The sequence below is a fragment of the Nilaparvata lugens genome, chromosome 10 (assembly GCF_014356525.2).
Source record: "Nilaparvata lugens isolate BPH chromosome 10, ASM1435652v1, whole genome shotgun sequence".
Classification (NCBI taxonomy): Eukaryota; Metazoa; Arthropoda; class Insecta; order Hemiptera; family Delphacidae; genus Nilaparvata; species Nilaparvata lugens.
In genome coordinates, this window is record NC_052513.1 from 40,651,438 (window position 1) to 40,676,159 (window position 24,722).

Sequence of the window (24,722 nt, forward strand, 5' to 3'; positions counted from 1 at the left end):
TTATCAGAGATTGACAATGGTGTAATAACCGAAACCGGTCTTTCTAATTATCAATAAATCAGTGGTTTTTTGACAATTTCTTAGTCTTTTTCATTCAATATGAATAATTACCACAATATCAACTTCTCAACTACACAAAAAGGGAAAAAAACGGAGATTGATATTTAATCGAATATAAAAAAGAAAATCCAATAATAGTTGAGTCAGAAACCTTTCAGGATATCCTCGAAGATTCTGCCTTGAGATTTCATCCTAAGCTAATTTTAGCAATCATTGTTACTCATAATAGTATTCATTCAATACCTGATAGTTTTATTCAGCAAATGAGAATGAATAGAGGTGTTTTTTATGGCTATTTACACTCCCTACAATACGAGGACCTCTATTCCAGAGCTAGATTAATGATTGGTATTAACCGTATGTTGATGAAAGCACTTGTAATAAGAAAAACTCTTTCTTCCTAAGAAACGAAAAATCCGACCTCTTTTTCAATTATAAATAGGTATCTAACCTTGACAAGGGCCACAGTTATGTAAATCTTCAAGAGTATCCAACAGTCTCACATAAAAATACAGAGAGCCTGATTGAAAAATTCCTTTTTGTTGGGAAAACATCGAATGACGAGTCTAGGTTAAAACCATCGATAAGTGAAAAACATCGAACAGTAAACATCGATGTTTGATGTTGAAACATCGATGTTTCTAAACATCGATGTTTGATGTTGAAACATCGATGTTTCTAAACATCGATGTTTCTAAACATCGATGTTTCTAAACATCGATGTATCGATACCCATCCCTACATTCAACTAATGCTGACACTTTAAAGTGAAAATTCAGCGAATAGGGAATTGGTTTCTCTACTAAACTGGCAGTATTCCGCATAAATAACATTCAATGCTTCCCATTCAAACAATACTGACAGTTTTGTGTCTTGCTTGCTGTAGGGAAATTCACTGCAATCTGGCACTCTCCTCCTTCTTCTTCTTCTTCTTCTTCTTCTTCTTCTGCTGTCTTCTTTTTATTCTTCTTCTACTTCTTCTTCTTCTTCTTCTTCTTCTTCTTCTTCTTCTTTCTCTTCCTCTTCTTATTCTTCTCCTTCTTCTCCTCTGAATAAAATGGCAGAGGTTCAATGATGATACGGAGTTAGCTCAAGTGTTGCGTATCAAATACTGTGTATCAGATTTGTGATTGGTGGAAGGAACTTCTTCTTTCTCTTCCTCCTCTTTCTCTTCTTCTTCTTCTTCTTCTTCTTCTTCCCCTCCTTCTTCTTCTTCTCTCCTCTTCTTCTTCTACTTATTCTGTTTCTCTCCACATCCTCGACTCCTTCTCCTTCATCTCCTTCTCCTTATATTCTCCTAATATTGTTTCCGAAGAATGGACATTGATATGTCCAAAGCTCCGACAATTTATGTAGATGCATACAATATAATTTTTTCTCCACCTACTGTCTAAAGTACTTACTTTACTCCCTGAAACCTAATACTAAAGTGTCACTTTTTCGCTCTCGTTAGTAAAAAACAGAAAAACTCCCTGGGGAGGAAAAGTGACTCCATTTAAATAACATGGGGAGCATCTCTATTTTGAAACTTACATTGTAATAGGTTAGAAGGTCTAAGCTCAGATGAGAAAGCATAATAGAGGTGTCTGTCATTGAGTCAAATGAATTCAATACCACAAGAAATTTGATCAACTCATGAAATATATGTTTGTATGATATTATATTCTTAATATTAAGTAGACAATTAAAATTTATAAAATTTTTAAAATATTTTATTTCAAAATACAAGCCACAAAATTTATTTTTTGATCTGCAATTCAATCTGAACCGCGTGATCTGGAGTCAGCCATTTTGGTAGCTGCTCAGCTGATATAATTGTTACAAACTTTGCCGATAGATAGCGCAATCGGCAGTGCCAATCAGACGACCGGTTTTTAAGTTTTAGATTTAGGTTATGTTGTTAGGAATCATTGTCACCAATACGTAAGTTATTAAAATGATTTTATTTGCTATATAAAAAAATGTTTCTATAAAAAAATGTAGATGGAGGAAAAATGTTGTGTACATCACGAGCGAAAATACTTTTTCTCCTCAGGAAATTGTTGCCCTCGGCTTCGCCTCGGGCTTCAAACGTTTTCCCACAGGAAGAAAAAGTCATACTTTTCACTCTAGATATACAAATAACTAATTATCTATAGTTATTATATTACAAATTGCTTTTTCATATCATATACAGTTCAATAATTATTTTCTAAGTCTATATTATGTAAATTCATCTATAATTTTGCTGTATTGTAAGCTATTGTATATAAGTGTATGAACCAGTATTATATTGTAATCTACATAAATAAAGTACTCAATCAATCAATCAATCAATCTCCACCTCAATCACCTTTATTTTCTCCTTCTTATTCTTCTTTTTCTCATCACCTTTTTCTCCTTCATTATCGTCTATTTCTTCCTTTCCTTCTCCCGATTCTGCTTGTTCTGTTCCTTCTCCTTGAGTTTCTCCTTCTCCATCCTCTTCTACTCCTACCCTCCTCTTCTTCTTTTTCTTCTTCTGCCTCTTCTCTTTCTTCTACGTCTTCTTTCTCTACTTCTTCTGCTATCTTCTTCTTCTTCTTCTTCTTCTTCTTCTTCTGCCTCTTCTCCTTTCTTCTACGCCTTCTTTCTCTACCTTTCCTTTTGTTTTCTTCTTTCTCCTCTTCTTCTTCTTCTTCTTCTTCTTCTTCTTCTCTTCTTCTTCTGCCTCTTCTCCTTCTTCTACGTCTTCTTTCTCTACTTCTTCTTTTTTTTCTTCTTTCTCCTCTTCTACTTCTTCTTCCTCTTCTTTCTCTTCCTCTTCTGCTATCTTCTTCTTCTTCTTCTTCTTCTTCTCTTCTTCTTCTTCTCTTCTTCTTCTTCTTCTTCTTCTTCTTCTGCCTCTTCTCCTTCTTCTACGTTTTCTTTCTCTACTTCTTCTTTTTTTTTCTCCTCTTCTACTTCTTCTTCCTCTTCTTTCTCTTCCTATTCTGCTATCTTCTTCTTCTTCTTCTTCTTCTTCTTCTTCTTCTCCTCCTCCTACTTTTTCTTCTTCCTCTTCTTTCTCTTCCTCTTCTGCTATCTTCTTCTTCATCTTCTTCTTCTTCTTCTTCTTCTCTTCTTCTTCTTCTTCTTCTTCTTCTTCTCTTCTTCTTTCTCCAAATCCATCTTCAATAATAAATAGAGCAAAACAGACACTGTCTTTTCAGAAAAGTAGTGTCACTCAAAACTGTTGGCATACTTCATAAATCAATAGCATCAATGCTTTCCATTAAATCTATGCTGACAGCTTGAAGTGAATCAGAGATGAATATAGGGCGAGAGTGATTGTCTTCCCTGCGAAAGGGCAGAACTGAGTCGGCCGTCCAGACGTAATTAATATTTCAGTATTAGAGCAAAGTCAGTCAGTCGATAGGGCAACGATCGTAGACTACTTTTGTTGTGCCGTGAACACTTCTAGTCTTAGATCTTCTTCTTCTTCTTCTTCTTCTTCTTCTTCTTCTTCCTCCTCTTCTTCTTCTTCTTCTTCTTCTTCTTCCTCTTCTTCTTCTTCTTCTTCTTCTTCTCTTCTTCTCTTCTTCTCTCTTCTTCTTCTGCCTCTTCTTCTTCTTCTTCTTCTTCTTCTTCTTCTTCTTCTTCTTCTTCTTCTTCTTCTTCTTCTTCTTCTTCTTCTTCTTTAGCTTCAATCATTCGATTGGTAGGCAACTTTCCATCGTTTTCTGTACAGAGCTGTACTTTTCAGTTAGATATAGCTCTGGATCCTTAGATCTATGGTAACTTGTCTTGGATCTATCTACTAGTAGTTCTGTGAACTGTAGACCTCACGCAGTATTCTAATCCACAAGTACCTGATTGAAACTATAGACCTTATGGAAATACAGCAATAGACTGGCTTCTCCACACATCTGTGTAATCACTTGTCAGCTGATTTATGATGAATAATTCTATAGTCTGATTTTTACTCTAATGTTGGCGTGTGAAAGAGGCTCCTTTTTCATTTAATATTATCCTTGAAATGCAAAATTTTCAAAAACCTTGTATATACGTCGACGCGCAATTAAGAAAGGAACATACCTGTCAAATTTCATGAAAATCTATTAACGCGTTTTGCCGTAAATGCGCAACATATAAACATTTAAACATTAAGAGAAATACCAAACCGTCGACTTGAATCTTAGACCTCACTTCGCTCGGTCAATTATTAAAAGGTAATTTGCTATTCGAAGCTTGTGATACTGATATTTGAAGACAGGAATATTCAAAAAGATTCAAGGGTTATTGAACAAATACTATAGAATACTAAGAGAATAGATTCAAGGTTGGAGTGCAGAAACTCTTCTAGTTTTGGATCGATCTATTGTTGTAAGGGTGATTCCCTATCTGGAGCTTGTGATACTGATATTTGAAGACAGAAATATTCAAAAAGATTCAAGGGTTATAGAATAAATATTGTAGAGTGTAGAATACTGTAGATTAGATTCAAGGATAGCAGCAGAAAAGCCAAATCAAATAAACAAACGATGTGAAAGATGAAGAGCACTATCAAAATCATTTAATATATTTAAAAAGAAAATTCTGATGAAAGTGGAGAAATTAAAAGTGATTTTACCTTACTAGGAATGAATGCAGCTATTTTCAATATTGTTGGGTACCTATCACATTTTCATAAATGCAAAGCTATTCATTATTATGATTTGTTTGCCAGATTTCTATTATTGTAGACTAGTACATTCCAATATTCGATAGGCTTTAATCAGATTATCTACTTATTATATTTTTCGATTTAAGCATATATAGTACAAATTTAATATGATGGGTGTTTCATTTAAGGTATAGAACTTTAAATTGCAATAAAACAACAATGGATTATTCGATTGCCATATTTTTTTTGAAGAATTGTTCAAGGATGAGTTTATTCATGATGAGTTTCCAAACAAAACTGAGATTAAATCACTTAAGAACTGTTAAATCGGTCGCCACCAACAGTAATGTCACTTAAACTGTTGGCATACTTCATAAATCAATAACACCAATACTTTCCATACACCCATGCTGACTTCTTCAAGTGAATCAGAGATGAATATAGGCGAGAGTGATTGTCTTCCCTGCGAAAGGACAGCACTGAGCCGGCCGTCCAGACTTAATTAATATTTCAGTATTAGAGCAAAGTCAGTCAGTCGATAGGCAACGATCGTAGACTACTTTTGTTGTGCCGTGAACACTTCTAGTCTTAGATCTTCTTCTTCTTCTTCTTCTTCTTCTTCTTCTTCTTCTTCTTCTTCTTCAGCTTCAATCATTCGATTGGTAGCCAGCTTTCCATCGTTTTCAGTCCAGAGCTGTACAGTAGCTTTTCAGTTGGATGTAGCTCTGGATCCTTAGATCTATCGTAACTTGTCTTGGATCTATCTACTAGAAGTTCTGTGAACTGTAGACCTCACGCAGTATTCTAATCCACAAGTACCTGATTGAAACTATAGACCTTATGGAAATACAGCAATAGACTGGCTTCTCCACACATCTGTGTAATCACTTGTCAGCTGATTTATGATGAATAATTTTATAGTCTGATTTTTACTCTAATGTTGGCGTGTGAAAGAGGCTCCTTTTTCCTTTAATATTACCCTTGAAATGCAAAATTTTCAAAAACCTTGTATATACGTCGACGCGCAATTAAAAAAGGATCATACCTGTCAAATTTCATGAAAATCTATTAACGCGTTTTGCCGTAAATGCGCAACATATAAGCATTTAAACATTAAGAGAAATGCCAAACCGTCGACTTGAATCTTAGACCTCACTTCGCTCGGTCAATTATTAAAAGGGTGATTTTGCTATTCGAAGCTTGTGATACTGATATTTGAAGACAGGAATATTCAAAAAGATTCAAGGGTTATTGAACAAATACTGTAGAATACTAGGAGAATAGATTCAAGGTTGGAGTGCAGAAGCTCTTCTAGTTTTGGATCTATCTATTGTTACATGAGTGATTCGCTATTCGGAGCTTGTGATACTGATATTTGAAGACGCGCTTCAAATATAGCATTTTACGGCGAAACGCGGTAATAGATTTTCATGAAATTAGACAGGTATGTTCCTTTTCTAATTGTGCGTCGACGTATATACAAGGTTTTTGGAAATTTTGCATTTCAAGGATAATATAAAAGGAAAAAGGAACCTTCTTCATACGCCAATAATAGAGTAAAAATCAGACTATAGAATAATTATTCATCATAAATCAGCTGACAAGTGATTACACAGATGTGTGGAGAAGCCAGTCTATTGCTGTATTTCCATAAGGTCTATAGTTTCAATCAGGTACTTGTCGATGAGAATACTTCGTGAGGTCTACTGTTCACAGAACTACTAGTTTACATAGTTGATAGAACACTTATTGAAATGGGCTGCTTTTAAATTAATAAAACAAAATAAAACTTGTAGCACCCTTTATTTATTAGGGTTCAACTATTTTAAGTTTTTTTAATAAATAAAGGGTGCTACAAGTTTTATTTTGTTTTATAGTTTATAGATTATAACCAATTTGTTATAATCAGATACTATTTGTGTCGATCTATTGCCAACCAAACCTCATATCCTATTTATACAGAGATCTATAATTGCCATTCTATTTTTGTTGTAGGATGATGTATGTGCATGTAACAGCAATACCGCTGTGATGATTGGCCGGTCAACGCCCACCATTTAAATGTTAGCTTTGTATAAATTGATGTTCATAGCAAACAGACCGACGCTTCATGACCTCAAAAGTTCAAATATTCACTTTTCTCATGATCCAAACTAATGTCAACATGGAGGACCGCCAACGATACTATATTTGACAATGATTCATTTTTGCTATTATTAATATATGCACGGTCAATATCAGAAATGATACAAAAACTAAATTTGACAATGATTCATATTTGCGATTATTGATATACAATCAGAGAGCATACAAGCTTAAAGATATAGGCATAGCCACCTCTAATACAAGGCCCCGGCCTACGATATTGCAACGTCGCAGTGTAGGCATAGAATCTAATACATGATTGGTGAAAAAGATTTAAAAAAATACCAGCTGATCTTTTTCACCATCATGTATTAGATTCTAGGTCTACACTGCGACGTTGCAATATCGTAGGCCGGGGCCTTGTATTAGAGGTGGCTATGATATAGGAGAATAATAATTATTAAGTGTAAAAATCTGGTGTGGCGCATTCACACAACTTTCCTTGCCGTTATGAAAATTGATCACCTGACGCTAGTGTTCCCGCGCATCTCAAGTCTACTATATTGAAAGATCTGAGCCAGCTGGTGCCAGGACAATAGCGCTGTAGACATACGAGGTCTGATATCTCTTCATAGTGAATGATTTGATAGAATCAACAGTTGCCAACAGTTTGCAATTGAAATAATAACATTTTCTCGAATGTCAAGCTTATTTTAAATTTTAGTGTGAAAATGTTACTGAACATTAATTGTAGCGATTTTCATGCTCAATCTTTCCCACTTAGAATTTTTTGTTTAAATTGTATCTAAAGCCTGATAATTGGGAATCTAAAATCAAACTTTGCATGGATGGGGCGGAGCTCCTGAAATTTTTACAGATATGGGACTCGTGGCAGTTGATAGAGCTTATCAATGACTAATTTAGGTATAAATTTGATCAAAATCTTTGGAGCCGTTTTCGTGAAAATCGCTAAAAACCCTGTTTTTGACAACGTTTTCGTCATTTTAGCCGCCATTTTGAATTGCATTTGATCGAAATTGTTCGTGTCGGATCCTTATAGTGTAAGGACCTTAAGTTCTAAATTTCAAGTCATTCCGTTAATTGGGAGATGAGATATCGTGTACACAGACGCACTTACACTCCTACACACACACAATACAGACCAATACCCAAAAACCACTTTTTTGGACTCAGGGGACCTTGAAACGTATAGAAATTTAGAAATTGGGATACCTTATTTTTTTTCGGAAAGCATTACTTTCCTTACATATGGTAATAGGGCAAGGAAAGTAAAAAGTTCAATTCAAGAATATATTCTCAATTCACACTACAGATACAATATTTGAATTTTCATGTCCTTCAGTTGTTTCCGAATCGATATTCTTGACAAAAGTCAACTCTACCCACGCAGTGACTGCAAAAAAGCGACTCGACCACCGAATTTCGGATTGACTGAACATCCTTAAATGGGACAGATAATGCCAAACAAAACAAGTATTTTTATTGTGGGATGTGGGACAGCAGACTGATCTCCGCTCTCTGTTCTGCCCATTGTGTTCCAAAACACACCCACACACATGTGTGAGCACCTACGTATCTACACCAAGTCATATATATGCTCATATGTATATGTATATGTCATATGTAAGGTAGAGCGAAGAGGTCCTTGCTTTGACTATAGTGAGGTCGAATGGCAGTATTTGATCATCATTGGTGTTGCTATTCTTGTCTATCATCCTTGTATCATCTTCCTCTAGTGAGGTCCACGTTATAATGGCAGTATTTGATCATCATTGGTGTTGCTATCCTTGTCTATCATTCGACAAAGAAGATATCGATATACTTTTCTAGCTCATATTTGTATCATCCTCCTATGGTGAGGTCCACGTTATATTGGCAGTATTTTATCAATATTGGTGTTACTATCCTTGTCTATCATTCGACAAAGGAGATAGCGCTATCCTTTACTAGCTCCGCAACGTTACACAATCCTTTTTTAACGATGTAGAAATATAATTAACAAAAAATATTAAATCTTGATTATGAAAATTAAATTATGATTATAGAGAAGCAAATTTTTCTAATATAGATTTAAAGTGATGATTATGAATCAGGTTTGGCAAAAGAATAAAAATTGAACATTAAATAATTTAATGATATCTTACAATTATTATCTTAAACAATTATTGATATCTTATGTATTCCGATAATGGATGAAATATACCAGAAAATTGCATGACATGGAATACCAAGTGGGGTAATAGAGTTACCCCAAGGATAAATCTGCTAATAATTTAAAAAATAAGAAGAATGAAATGATAACTAAAGTGATATGTTTTTAAGAAGTACTCAACGTTTCAATTAAACATTATCTACAAAAAAATAGACAAAATGTAGGTTAGGGTAGTCCAATTACCCCGCTTGGTAGTAGAAGTGATAAAGACAGAGCTATCTGCTTTGTCGAATGATAGACAAGGATAGCAACACCAATGTGAGTCAAATACTGCCATTATAACGTGGACCTCACTAGTTCCTTGTATCATCTTCCTGCAGTATGGTCCACGTTTATGGCAGTATTTGATTAACATTGGTGTTGGCTATCCTTGTCTATCATCCTTGTATCATCTTTCTATAGTATGGTCCACGTTATAATGGCAGTATTTGATTAACATTGGTGTTGCTATCCTTGTCTATCATCCTTGTATCATCTTCGTATCATCTTGCTCTAGTGAGGTCCACGTTATAATGGCAGTATTTGATTAACATTGGTGTTGCTATCCTTGTCTATCATCCTTGTATCATCTTCGTATCATCTTGCTCTAGTGAGGTCCATGTTATTATGGCAGTATTTGATTAACATTGGTGTTGCTATCCTTGTCTATCATCCTTGTATCATCTTCGTATCATCTTGCTCTAGTGAGGTCCACGTTATAATGGCAGTATTTGATTAATATTGGAGTTACTATCCTTGTCTATCATCCTTGTACATCTTTCTATAGTATGGTCCACGTTATAATGGCAGTGTTTGATTAACATTGGTGTTGCTATCCTTGCTATCATCCTTGTATCATCTTCGTATCATCTTGCTCTAGTGAGGTCCACGTTATAATGGCAGTATTTGATAATATTGGGGTTACTATCCTTGTCTATCATCCTTGTATCATCTTTCTATAGTATGGTCCACGTTATAATGGCAGTGTTTGATTAACATTGGTGTTGCTATCCTTGTCTATCATCCTTGTATCATCTTCGTATCATCTTGCTCTAGTGAGGTCCACGTTATAATGGCAGTATTTGATTAATATTGGGGTTACTATCCTTGTCTATCATCCTTGTATCATCTTTCTATAGTATGGTCCACGTTATAATGGCAGTGTTTGATTAACATTGGTGTTGCTATCCTTGTCTATCATCCTTGTATCATCTTCGTATCATCTTGCTCTAGTGAGGTCCACGTTATAATGGCAGTATTTGATTATATTGGGGTTACTATCCTTGTCTATCATCCTTGTATCATCTTTCTATAGTATGGTCCACGTTATAATGGCAGTATTTGATTAACATTGGTGTTGCTATCCTTGTCTATCATTCGACAAAGAAGATATCGATATACTTTTCTAGCTCATCTTTGTATCATCTTCCTATGGTGAGGTCCACGTTATATTGGCAGTATTTTATCAATATTGGTGTTGCTATCCTTGTCTATCATTCGACAAAGGAGATAGCGCTATCCTTTACTAGCTCCGCAACGTTACACAATCTTTTTTAACGATGTAGAAATATAATTAACAAAATATTAAATCTTGATTATGAAAATTAAATTATGATTATAGAGAAGCAAATTTTTCTAATTTAGATTTAAAGTGATGATTATGAATCAGGTTTGGCAAAAAAATAAAAATTGAACATTAAATGATTTAATGATATCTTACAATTATTATCTTAAACAATTATTTATATCTTATGTATTCTGATAATGGATGAAATATACCAGAACATTGCATGACATGGAATACCAAGTGGGGTAATAGAGTTACCCCAAGGAAAATTTGCTAATAATTAAAATAAGAGGAATGAAATGATAACTAAAGTGATATGTTTTTAAGAAGTACTCAACGTTTCAATTAAATACATAACATTATCTACAAAAAAATAGACAAAATGTAGGTTGGGGTAGTCCAATTACCCCGCTTGGTAGTAGAAGGGATAAAGACAGAGCTATCTGCTTTGACGAATGATAGACAAGGATAGCAACACCAATGTGAATCAAATACTGCCATTATAACGTGGACCTCACTAGTGGCCGGGCGACAGGACAGGTTAGCCCACGACTTTAGAGCTGCACCCACAACATCGTCAAAACAACATAACAACACAACATCTGTTGTTGCTGGTGTCGAATCAGAGTGGGAGGGAGAAATGGATGGGTAGGTCATAGTAGGAGAAAGACTGCAAAGTCCACTCTTATTCATACACCATGACCTTTCTGTATTCGGTCTCGCCTTCATTGTCTCTTTTATATCATCATCTAACTGCTTGTATCATACTCTTTGGTTTATTGTCTCTTTTTAGTACTCTTTCGTTCTTTTCATTCTCTGTCTCTTTTATATCATCATCTAACTGCTTGTATCATACTCTTTGGTTTATTGTCTCTTTTTAGTACTCTTTCGTTCTTTTCATTCTCTGTCTCTTTTATATCATCTTCTAACTGCTTGTATCATACTCTTTGGTTTATTGTCTCTTTTTAGTACTCTCTCGTTCTTTCCATTCTCTTTGGTTCATTGTCTCTTCTATCATACTCTCTCTTTTTTTCATTCAATTATAATTGAAATTTTCCATATCATATGTTACTGTAGAACTATAATCTAGATGTGAGTACCTCTTCGAAACAGTTGTTAACTGGCAACTAAATTAATAATTTTGTCAGGTTGGCATTAAGTTGAGTTGACTTTGTTAGGTTGGCACCACGTTGAAGATTTAAATGCATTTATCGCGAAAAAATAATTGATTGGGCACTGCTACTTCAATCCTGGGATATTATATTACTAGCCGTCAGGCTCGCTTCGCTCGCCATATCCGTTTAGCCAGAGTTTAGTCTGAACCCCCGACTGGATTGTCCTAAATATGATAAAAATGCTCAAATGAAAAATGCAGCGAGAGCGAAGCGAGCCTGACGTCTAGTAGTATCTATAAAGATTGAGTTATTAATTGACCGAGCGACGTGAGGTCTAAGATTCAAGTCGACGGTTGGCATTTCTCTTAATGTTGAAATGTTTATATGTTGCGCATTTACGGCGAAAACGCGGTAATAGATTTCATGAATTTGACAGGTATGCTCCTTTTTTATTGCGCGTCGACGTATATACGGGTTTTTGTAAATTTGCATTTCAAGGATATAATATAAAAGGAAAAGGAGCCTCCTTCATACGCCAATATTAGAGTAAAAATCAGACTATAGAATTATTCATCATAAATCAGCTGACAAGTGATTAATTACACAGATGTGTGGAGAAGCCAGTCTATTCCTGTATTTCCATAAGGTCTATAGTTTCAATCAGGTACTTGTGGATTAGAATACTGCGTGAGGTTTGTGTTCACAGAACTGCTTAGTATTTTTTAATAACTTTGGTGTAAACGCAATTAACCTAGAGCACTTCATCAACATAAATTACGATCAAGATATTATGTTTATTTATTTATTTATACATTGATAGATACAATATAATTCTCAACTGAAGATTGGGAGGGGAACAACAGGCTTAAAGCCCAAAACTGTTCCTTTCCCAAATTTAGATAGAAATTTTCTAAAAATAGGTTATGTTTATCACTTTATTAGTTTGTCCAATTTTGAGTCAAAATATAAACTAGGAATTTAGAATTCAGATAAGTTGAAAAACCAAATTAAATAAGAAATTTCACTCAACCATCACTGATAACTGGAAAATACTGTATCAATTATTGACAATTTTGGAACTTGAAAATAAACTTCATACGGGGTTTAAAAAGCTGGCATTTTCCGTTTAACCGAGTATCTGCATACGGTTTTATAGCTGTCTTTACACCAAGTTATCAACAAGATTTTAATAACTTAATATTTATAGATTTTATTAGATTGAACGGAACTTGACAAACACATATGTTCATCATTTGTATGATAAGTTATGTTGAATCTAATAGAATCTATAAGGATTAAGTATTAACATTTTTTTAATAAATTTGGTTGTAATACCAGCTTTAGAGCACTTGAACATTTAAACTAGTAGTTCTGTGAACAGTAGACCTCACGCAGTATTCTAATCCACAAGTACCTGATTGAAAAAACTATAGACCTTATGGAAATACAGCAATGTGGCTTCTCACACATTTGTGTATCACTTGTCAGCTGATTTATGATGAATAATTCTATAGTCTGATTTTACTCTAATATTGGCGTAAGAAGGAGGATCCTTTTTTCTTATATATTATCCTTGAAATGCAAAATTCCAAAAACCTTGTATATACGTCGACCGCAATTAAAAAAGGAACATACCTGTCAAATTTCATGAAAATCTATTACCGCGCTTTGCCGTAAATGCGCAACATATAAACATTCAAACTTCAAGAGAAATGCCAAACCGTCGACTTGAATCTTAGACCTCACTGGACGTGTTTGTTATTTTTGTTCCATATTGAACAAACGAACAAAACGAATTCTGGTTCGTCTCTGAGATGAACAACAGTATTGACCAATCTCCGAATGCAAAGTGAATAATAAAACTCCAGATGTTACAAGTCATGAAATAACATCACTCTTCTTTCTCTCTTCCACTAGTATCTCTCTCATACTCTTCACTCTCATTGTTAACATTTAAACATTCAAACATTTAAACATTAAGAGAATGCCAAACCGTCGACTTGAATCTTAGACCTCACTTCGCTCGGTCAACAAGATGTTAATTACTTAATCTTTATAGATTCTATTAGATGAACGGAACTTGACAAACACATATGTTCATCTTGTGTATAAGTTATGTCATCTAATAGAATCTATAAGGATTAAGTTATTAACATTTTTTTAATAAATTGGTGTAAAACAGCTTTAGAGCACTTGATCATTAAAAATTACGTTCAGGATATTATGTTATCCGAATTATTGAAACTGTGATATCCTGGCACCAGAATGTTGTTGAAATAGAAAGAAAAAGTCACAGACGAATCCAGTTGAAGGCGAATTGAACAAGAGTTAATTAGCTGAATAAAAAAAGCTCTCTCTTATGAACTGGAGGTGTGGCCTAATCATGAGAGTAACAGGAAGATGGAAGAAGACCAGCAGCTAACGGAGGGTGAAAATTTGTAAAGCATCGCACGTCAGAGGGTGTGAGAAAAAGCCATCTAATCTGTGGATTGAAAGAGGAAAACCCACCGAGAATACGCGAGTTTTCCTTCTGCTACAAGAGAGAAAGAGAGGAAAAAACGAGATGGATCGAATAAGAATAGGTAGAGGAAAGAGATGGAATTAGTGAGAGAAAGAAGAGAGAAGGAGAAAGAAGGGATGACAAAAAACACAAGGAATACGCGGGTTTTCCTTCTACAACAAGAGAGAGAGAGCAGAGAGACAGAGTGAGTGAGAGAGAAAGGAAAACGAGTTGTATTGGATGAGAGGAGGCAGAGGAAAGAGATGAATTAAATGAGAAATAGAAGCAGAAAGAGATGGCGAAAACATAAGGAATATTCGGGTTTCCTTCTACAAAAAGAAAGAGAAAAAGAGAGAAAACGAGGTGAATCGAATGAGATGTGTCAAAGAACAGAATGGAATTAGTGAGTGGAAGAAGAGAGAGAACAAAGATAGGTGACGATGAGGACCACAAATAATACGCGGGTTTTCCTTCTACACGAGAGGGGGAGAGAGAGAGTGATAAAACGATGTGGATGGAGTAGTAAGAGGAGGCAATAAAAAAGAGATGGAAGGTGAAATGAACCAATCAGAGATGCTGTCTTTTCAAAAACGCCTTCTCTGATTGTTTCTCGTGAAATTAATCACGGTTAAAATTTAACCGGCTGTGTGCAACCGGGCCCAAGCTTCATTGGAGGAAATTCCAAGATGAACAAAGAATGAGTTTCAATGGAAATTGAAATATATGTAGATACTTTGACATCCATAATGATGAACAGATGAGTCTCCATGGAACCAATTTGAAGGAAATTAAACAGAAAGAATTTATCAAAATGAAAGAAAGCCATCTCTTTCTTTACTTAGAGCACTTGGTTAATGCAAATTAATTATTATGTTGACTTATTCTGTAAGTTCTTAGTCTTGTAACGAGAAATGGGTTGGATGGAAATGAAATTACGATATTTCGACAGCCATGATTAAAAATAAACAGAAAATTTCATCAAAGATAAGTCAGATGGAGGCAAATTGAACAGGAGTAATTCTGCAGAATAAAAATGAAGATAAGTTATCTCTCTCTTAATGCTCTTCTTTTAAAGCTGCGTTTACACCAAAGTTATTAACAAAATGTTAATAACTAATCTTCATAGAGTAAAGATTCAATTTCAATTTCAATTATTTTCCTTTACACACATACATAAAATACAAGTAATATTAAATTACACAAGAATAAACAACTAGCAAAATAGTACAAAAAAAAACAAAATGTCCGTACAAGATGCTAATTCAAATTTGGTTAAAGGGGTGGGATTGAAGCTCATCCAACTATGGTTACCCATGTACTAGGAAGGCTTTCAATCCTTGAGAGGGAAAATAAAGGATTAGGAAAAAAGGTGAGGTGGATGATAGGATAGTTAATTTACTAAAGAAAAATAAATAAAAAGGTCCACACTAGATTGGTAAGTGAGCACACAAAAACACTAAGTTCCTCTTTTACTTTGTTTAATTTACAGGTAGAAAAAATAGTTAGTTTTAATCCAAATACTAATATCATGTTTTTATTTTAGTCAACTCTGCGCAGCAGATATATTCTTCAGGAATTTTATTATCAATTTAGTGCTTAAATATATAAGTTGTCTTTGATGGTTTCAATGTTTGTATTGTACATAAGATACTTATTTGAGGAGGGTCTCAGATTGTACAGGTATTGATTGTGTATTTGTGCAAGGAAAATAAGCTTTATGTTTGATTATATATTTCGCTACATTTATTACGTACAACTGCCTAACTGTTAACACATTAAACTCTTTGAAAGTCAAGTCGTTGGGTAAAGTCTGGGTTATTTTAAATTGTTTTGATTATTGATTTTGAATATGAAAAGCTCTTCTAAGTGAGAATTATAACAGCCCCCCATACGGATATACCAAACTGAATTATGGACTGGACCAGTGCAAGTAAACCATTTTTAGATGTTTTGAGTTCAGAATTTTTTTTGCTTCGTAGAATTATAGGATAGATATCTCATTCTTCTGCAAATAAATTTTATGTGTATGTCCCACTTCAAATTTTCATCTATGTGGACACCTAGATATTGGTACTTTTGACTCTTTTTATAGTAGGGCAGGTGCAGTTATTGTTGCAGTTTGAGTGGAGTTTCAGATTTAAATTCTCATCAGGTTACCAGTTGTATAAATGCGAAGGTGATGTAATTGGTTTTTTCAATGTTCAGGCTCAGATTGAACGGAGCTTGACAAAACACTATGTTTATCATGTGTATGATAAGTGCCGGTTTGCACAACAGCCGGTTTAATTTTAACCGTGATTAATTCCACGAGAACCAATCAGAGATGCTGTCTTTTCAAAAACGCCTTCTCTGATTGGTTCTCGTAAAATTAATCACGGTTAAAATTTAATTTAAAAATTGGAGGAAATTCCAAGATGAACAAAGAATGAGTTTCAATGGAAATTTAAATATATGTAGATACTTTGACATCCATAATTTGAAATGAACAGATGAGTCTCCATGGAACCAATTTGAAGGAAATTAAACAGAAGTTGATTTAGCAAAATGAAAGAAAGCCATCTCTTTCTTTACTTAGAGCACTTGGTTAATGCAAATTAATTTATTATGTTGACTTATTCTGTAAAGTCATTAGTCTTGTAACGAGAAATGGGTTGGAATGGGAATTGAAATTACGATATTTCGACAGCCATGATTAAAAATAAACAGAAAATTTCGTCAAAGACGAATTCAGATGAAGGCAAATTGAACAGGAGTAAATTCTGCAGAATAAAAATGAAGATAAGTTATCTCTTTCTTTAGTACTCTTCTTTAAGCTGCGTTTACACCAAAGTTATTAACAAAATGTTAATAAGCTATATCTACTCTATTACTTCATTCAATCACTTAATTGGTATTAACAAAATGTTAATAACTTAATCTTCATAGAGTCTAATAGATTGAACGGAACTTGACAAACACATATGTTTATCATGTGTATGATAAGTAATGTTCAATCTAATAGTATCTATGAAGATTGAGTTATTAATTGACCGAGCGAAGTGAGGTCTAAGATTCAAGTCGACGGTTTGGCATTTCTCTTAATGTTTAAATGTTTATATGTTGCGCATTTACGGCGGTACGCGGTAATAGATTTTCATGAAATTTGACAGGTATGCTCCTTTTTAATTGCGCGTCGACGTATATACAAAGTTTTTGGAAATTTTGCATTTCAAGGATAATATAAAAGGAAAAGGAGCCTCCTTCATACGCCAATATTAGAGTGAAAATCAGACTATAGAATTATTCGACATAAATCAGCTGACAAGTGATTGATTACACAGATGTGTGGAGAAGCCAGTCTATTGCTGTATTTCCATAAGGTCAATAATTTCAATCAGGTACTTGTGAGGTCTACTGCATGAGAATACTGCGTGAGGTCTACTGTTCACAGAACTACTAGTATTTTGTTAATAACTTTGGTGTAAACGCAAATTAACCTAGAGCACTTCATCAACATAAATTACGTTCAAGATATTATGTTTATTTATTTATACATAACTATGAATGTTTGGGGAAGGAACAACGGGTTAAAGCCCAAAACTGTTCCTTTCCCAAATTTGGATAGAAATTTTCTAAAAATTGGTTATGTTTATCACTTTATATGTTTTGTCTAATTTTGAGTCCAATATATATTAACTAGGAATATATGATATTCCGAATTATTGAAACTTATGATTCCTGACAACCAGAATGTTTGAGATTAAAAGAAAAGCCACAGACGAATCCAGTTGAAGGCAAATTGAACAAGAGTTAATTTAGCAGAATAAAAAAAGCTCTCTCTTATGACCTGGAGGTGTGGCCTCATCATTGAGAGTAACAGGAATATTGGAAGAAGACCAGCAGCCAACGGAGGGTGAAATTTTGTAAAGCATCGCACGTCAGAGGTGTGAGAAAAAGCCATCTAATCTGTGGATTGGAAAGAGGAAACCCACCGAGAATACGCGAGTTTTCCTTCTGCTACAAGAGAGAAAGAGAGGAAAAACGAGATGGATCGAATAAGAATAGGTAGAGGAAAGAGATGGAATTAGTGAGAGAAAGAAAGGATGACAAAAACCACAAGGAATACGCGGGTTTTCCTTCTACAACAAGAGAGAGAGACAGAGACAGAGTGAGTGAGAGAGAAAGAAAACGAGTTGTATTGGATGAGAGGAGGCAGAGGAAAGAGATGAATTAAGTGAGAAATAGAAGCAGAGATGGCGAAAACCATAAGGAATATTCGGTTTTTCCTTCTAAAAAAAGAAAGAGAAAAAGAGAGAAACTGGAGTGAATCGAATGAGATGTGTCAAAGAACAGAATGGAATTAGTGAGTGAAAGAAGAGAGAGAACGAAGATAGGTGACGATGAGGACCACAAATATACGCGGGTTTTCCTTCTACAACGAGAGGGAAGAGAGAGAGAGAGTGATAAAAACGATGTGGATAGAGTAAGAGGAGGCAATAAAAAGAGATGGAAGGTGAGTTGAAAAACCAAATTAAATAAGATTTTCACTCAACCATCACTGATAACTGGAAAATACTGTATCAATTATTGACAATTTTGGAACTTGAAAATAAACTTCATACGGGGTTTAAACAGCTGGCATTTCTCCGTTTAAACCGAGTATCTGCATACGGTTTTATAGCTGTCTTTACACCAAAGTTATCAACAAGATTTTAATAACTTAATATTTATAGATTTTATTAGATTGAACGGAACTTGACAAACACATATGTTCATCATTTGTATGATAAGTTATGTTGAATCTAATAGAATCTATAAGGATTAAGTTATTAACATTTTTTTAATAAATTTGGTGTAATACCAGCTTTAGAGCACTTGAACATTTAAACTAGTAGTTCTGTGAACAGTAGACCTCACGCAGTATTCTAATCCACAAGTACCTGATTGAAACAACTATAGACCTTATGGAAATACAGCATGTGGCTTCTCCACACATTTGTGTAATCACTTGTCAGCTGATTTATGATGAATAATTCTATAGTCTGATTTTACTCTAATATTGGCGTAAGAAGGAGGATCCTTTTTCTTTTATATTATCCTTGAAATGCAAAATTCCAAAAACCTTGTATATACGTCGACGCGCAATTAAAAAAGGACATACCTGTCAAATTTCATGAAATATTACCGCGCTTTGCCGTAAATGCGCAACATATAAACATTCAACTTCAAGAGAAATGCCAAACCGTCGACTTGAATCTTAGACCTCACTGGACGTGTTTGTTATTTTTGTTCCATATTGAACAAACGAAAAAACGAATTCTGGTTCGTCTCTGAGATGAACAACAGTATTGACCAATCTCCGAATGCAAAGTGAATAATAAAACTCCAGATGTTACAAGTCATGAAATAACATCACTCTTCTTTCTCTCTTTCCACTAGTATCTCTCTCATACTCTTCACTCTCATTGTTAAACATTAAACATTCAAACATTTAAACATTAAGAGAATGCCAAACCGTCGACTTGAATCTTAGACCTCACTTCGCTCGGTCAACAAGATGTTAATTACTTAATCTTTATAGATTCTATTAGATGAACGGAACTTGACAAACACATATGTTCATCTTGTGTATAAGTTATGTCATCTAATAGAATCTATAAGGATTAAGTTATTAACATTTTTTTAATAAATTTGGTGTAATACCAGCTTTAGAGCACTTGATCATTAAAAATTACGTTCAGGATATTATGTTATCCGAATTATTGAAACTGTGATATCCTGGCACCAGAATGTTGTTGAAATAGAAAGAAAAGTCACAGACGAATCCAGTTGAAGGCGAATTGAACAAGAGTTAATTAGCTGAATAAAAAAAGCTCTCTCTTATGAACTGGAGGTGTGGCCTCATCAATGAGAGTAACAGGAATATTGGAAGAAGACCAGCAGCCAACGGAGGGTGAAATTTTGTAAAGCATCGCACGTCAGAGGTGTGAGGAAAAGCCATCTAATCTGTGGATTGGAAAGAGGAAACCCACCGAGAATACAAGAGTTTTCCTTCTGCTACAAGAGAGAAAGAGAGGAAAAACGAGATGGATCGAATAAGAATAGGTAGAGGAAAGAGATGGAATTAGTGAGAGAAAGAAGAGAGAAGGAGAAAGAAGGGATGACAAAAACCACAAGGAATACGCGGGTTTTCCTTCTACAACAAGAGAGAGAGACAGAGACAGAGTGAGTGAGAGAGAAAGAAAACGAGTTGTATTGGATGAGAGGAGGCAGAGAGAAGAGATGAATTAAGTGAGAAATAGAAGCAGAAAGAGATGGCGAAAACCATAAGGAATATTCGGGTTTTCCTTCTACAAAAAGAAAGAGAAAAAGAGAGAAAACGAGGTGAATCGAATGAGATGTGTCAAAGAACAGAATGGAATTAGTGAGTGGAAGAAGAGAGAGAACAAAGATAGGTGACGATGAGGACCACAAATAATACGCGGGTTTTCCTTCTACAACGAGAGGGGGAGAGAGAGAGAGTGATAAAAACGATGTGGATAGAGTAAGAGGAGGCAATAAAAAGAGATGGAAGGTGAGATGAAAAGTGAGAAATATGAGGAGAAGGAAGAGAAGATGAAAGCCACCAATAATCAGTTTTTCTTCTAATGCAAGAGAGAGAAAAAGATAAAATACTAGATGTATGGAATAGGAGGATGGAAAGAAAAGAGATAGAATAAGTGAGAAAAAGGAGGAGAAAGAGGAGACGATGAAAACCACAATGGATACATGAGTTATCTTTCCGCGAGAAAGAGAGAAAAAATACTAGGTGAATCAAATTAGAAGGAACAAAGAAAAGAGAAAGAAATCCGTGAGAAAAAGAGGAGAAAGAGAAGGTGAAGTGAGGAGAGAATGAGAGAGGAACCAAGAAAAACATTTCAACTTTGAATGCGTGTAAGAATGTAAGAAATGAGATGGAAAAATGAGAAATAGGAGGAGGAAGAAGAGACGAAGAAAAGAGAGAGAAACAAGAAAAACATTTCAACTTTGAATGCGTGTGACAATGTGAGAAATGAGATAGAAAACTGAGAAATAGAAGGACGAGGAAGAGACGAAGAAACGAGAGAGAAACAAGAAAAACATTTCAGCTTTGAATGCGTATGAGAGTGTAAGAAATGAGATGGAAAAATGAGAAATAGGAGGAGGAAGAAGAAGAGACGAAGAAAAGAGAGAGAAACAAGAAAAACATTCCAACTTTGAATGCGTGAGACAATGTGAGAAATGAGATAGAAAACTGAGAAATAGAAGGACGAGGAAGAGACGAAGAAACGAGAGAGAAACAAGAAAAACATTTCAACTTTGAATGCCTGTGAGAATGTAAGAAATGAGATGGAAAAATGAGAAATAGGAGGAGGAAGAAGAGACGAAGAAAAGAGAGAGAAACAAGAAAAACATTTCAACTTTGAATGTGTATGAGAGTGAAAGAAATGAGAAATAGGAGGAGGAAGAAGAGACGAAGAACGAGAGAGTAACAGAAAAACATATCAACTTTGAATGCGTATGAGAGTGGATAAAAAGGGCATTTTTATGCATAGTGTGGGAGGTTTTATCCTACATATATGGAACTGTATGACAACTAAGGATATTTTCTACTTTGAGAAAGAGCAGGTAAGAAGTATAAAGTGAGATCCAAGTTATATTGGCAGTATTTGATTAACATTAGTGTTTCTATCCTTGTCTATCATTCGACAAAGCAGATAGCACTATCATTATCTCCCTCTGCAACATTGCCAGATCGTTTATCAACAATGCAGAAATATAATTAATTAACAAAATATTCAATCTCATTTATGGAAATTAATTAAAAATATATTACCTCGACGAATAAAATATAATTGATCATTTTAAACAAGAATGAAAAGTCAATATTACATAAGATATTTTGGAATCAGTTATCCTCTATAGAAGACAGTGGGATAGCAGAGAATCGGCAACACTGTTCTACTATCTTTCTCCACTGCTATTATAGCGTGTTCCTGAGAATGAAGAGTTCATACCAAAGTTAGTGATCTATGATATGGAATAACTAACACCTGTTTTCACTGAACAAGAAGGAATTTTAATCCAACAAAAGAGACAGTCGTTCTTGAAAAATGACTGTTTATAGAATTTGGGAGGATATTAGTTCTGGTCTAATAATTATTATCATATAATTTTATTGTAATTTTTCAAATAATATACTGGTTTTTTACTTTGGAAATTTCAGATAATCCTGTAGCCTACCCTAGCGAAGAAAGAAAGAACTATCTGAAGACACATAAAATATGGGAGTGGAAGTGAGAGCTAACTCAAGCCACGCCCCCTCGAGCCGTTTCATAGGACGGCATGTGACATTCCCGAGCTGCTCGCTTCCTATTGGTGGTGAGATGCGAAGGTAAGATGGCGACTAATCTATTCGTCTATTCAATGATTCCGAATCACACAGCTTCTTCTAAGTACAACAGACCAAAGCCTAAAACTGTTCTTTTACTATTAAATTATTACTTTATTATTTAACAAGCCATTGAACAATCAGATAGCTCATTAGTTCTGGAGACGTGTACTACTGATTCAACCATTCCTACATTAATTTCATGCTATTCTCCTTGGAATAGTATTATTCAACGATAGAAAGCAATAGAAGTGTTATTTATACATTTCAAGAACGACTGGACTAGAAAAGTTCAAATTAGATTCATAGGTTCAGCTGGTAGGCTGAGCTTAGAGTTTCTATCCAAGACCTTATCTATGGGTTTCAAAAGACTTCTATTTGGAGTGAAAATACACTTCTTAATAGCAAATGAAATGAAAAGAAAATTCAGTAGGTATGGATAATTACCACATTATCAACTTCATAACAACTCAAGAAAAAAATTAAATAATTCGAATGCAATGAACCAACAATCTTTATCATCTTGTTACAACTTCCACAAGCTAAAATAAAAATATAGATGGAAAAAGAAGTTTAGAACACTCCAAACTCTTCAAAGACATCACAATTTTACAGCCTTGAAAAAATTGTAGAAACACCTACAGTTGATCTTTATTGATACCAACAGAATTTGTTCAAACCATCAATTATATTTTGTTTTCTCATTGAAGGTCCCACTGGTTAAAAATTGTCAAGATTGTAATTGTTGCAATTTTTCGCAATTGATAAATGACAGTAGTTAAATATCTTGCTGATGAGTCTGACAACGCAGAAGAAAGAGAGAGAGAGAGTGTGTGTGAGAGAGAGAGAGTTACAGCTACAGAGAGAGAGAGTGAGAGAGAATGAGAAAGTGAGACAGTTGACCCAATAAAGTAGGAATTGAATTGACGACAAATTGAAGTGCCAATCCAATTCTCCCTAGGAAGTTGTGTACAGTTCAAGTGATCCAAAACTATAATCAAGCCCACAAGAGATAAATGATAGTTGTTAATACCAGCAAAATACTAGTTTATCAGTTCATCACATTTTTTTCAAAGATTAGAGTCAAAATCTTACCTTATATTATTTTCTGGTCGTCGGTCCTATCTCCTATTACATCACTAGTCTGCACTTCACCTGAAAGGAAAAAATAATTGTTAGTTATAATTTTTAATGAAGCAAATTGTGAGATTTTTCAATGAACAAGGCAAATAAATAATTATTAACAAACGAAAATCCCAATTAAATAATGTAAATCACCCCGAAGACTTCTGCTTCTGCAAATATTGACAACCGGGTGAACAGCTACATGGGAATTCATGGATTTATCTCTTACCGAATTTGAAATGTTCTGTCCCAAAAATGTAAACTTTAGGCGCTCATATCTCGAAAAGTAATGATTGGAAATAAGGTTTCCCTGGGAAAACTATTTCATTTTGATAGCTTGATGATATACAAATCGAAAAACTTTGAAAAATATCACCAGTAGAAAGTTTATTTTTAGCCTTTGCACGGCCTTAAATTTCTTTGAAACCAGGTTTTCTTGACGTTTATGTAGAATAAAATTTAGTATTTTGCAACCTGAAGTCAAGTTTACAAGAACAGAACCTTCAATCCACTGTAGACCCACCCTTCTTGAAGTTTCTTTTTATTCAAGAAGATGTTGAAAATGTTTCACGTTTGGATTCAACTTGAAACTTGAAGGTGCAACCCAACCTACAATTTGGAAAAATAAGATGATAAAAACAGTTTTTGTACAATGTATAACAACATTTAAATGAAAGAAAGAAGAAAGTATGATATGAAGAAGGAAACTTTTGAGATTGATTACATTTTTAACTTCATAATTATTAACTTTTGAGGTGATGAAAACTTGAATTCAAGTTAAATTGACAAGTTTTCAAATCAAACCATTCAACTCAAACGTTAAAAAAATTATTTCAAGGAGACTTGACTAATGTAAACGCAGCTTAATTTTATTCACAGCTTCTATTCATCTTAGCGGGAATACTTATTTACCTTACTTATTTCTTATCTTTAATATAATTTTTCCCTTCATGAAAAATGATGTATAAACACTCTTTTACTCATTTTTACTTTCCTTGCCCTATTACCATAGGTAAGGAAAGTATTGCTTTCCGAAAAAAATTAAGGTAACCCAAATTTCTAAATT

The 24,722-nt window shown here is 34.4% G+C and overlaps 1 protein-coding gene across 1 annotated transcript in view; it reads right to left on the reverse strand.

Moving 5' to 3' along the window:
• LOC111059783 (receptor-type guanylate cyclase Gyc76C) overlaps positions 1-24,722 on the reverse strand; it is a 319,606-nt gene that overhangs the window by 279,909 nt on the left and 14,975 nt on the right. The window contains 1 exon segment of the mRNA XM_039436866.1: positions 23,627-23,686. The gene's annotated coding sequence lies outside the window, so the exon portion shown is untranslated.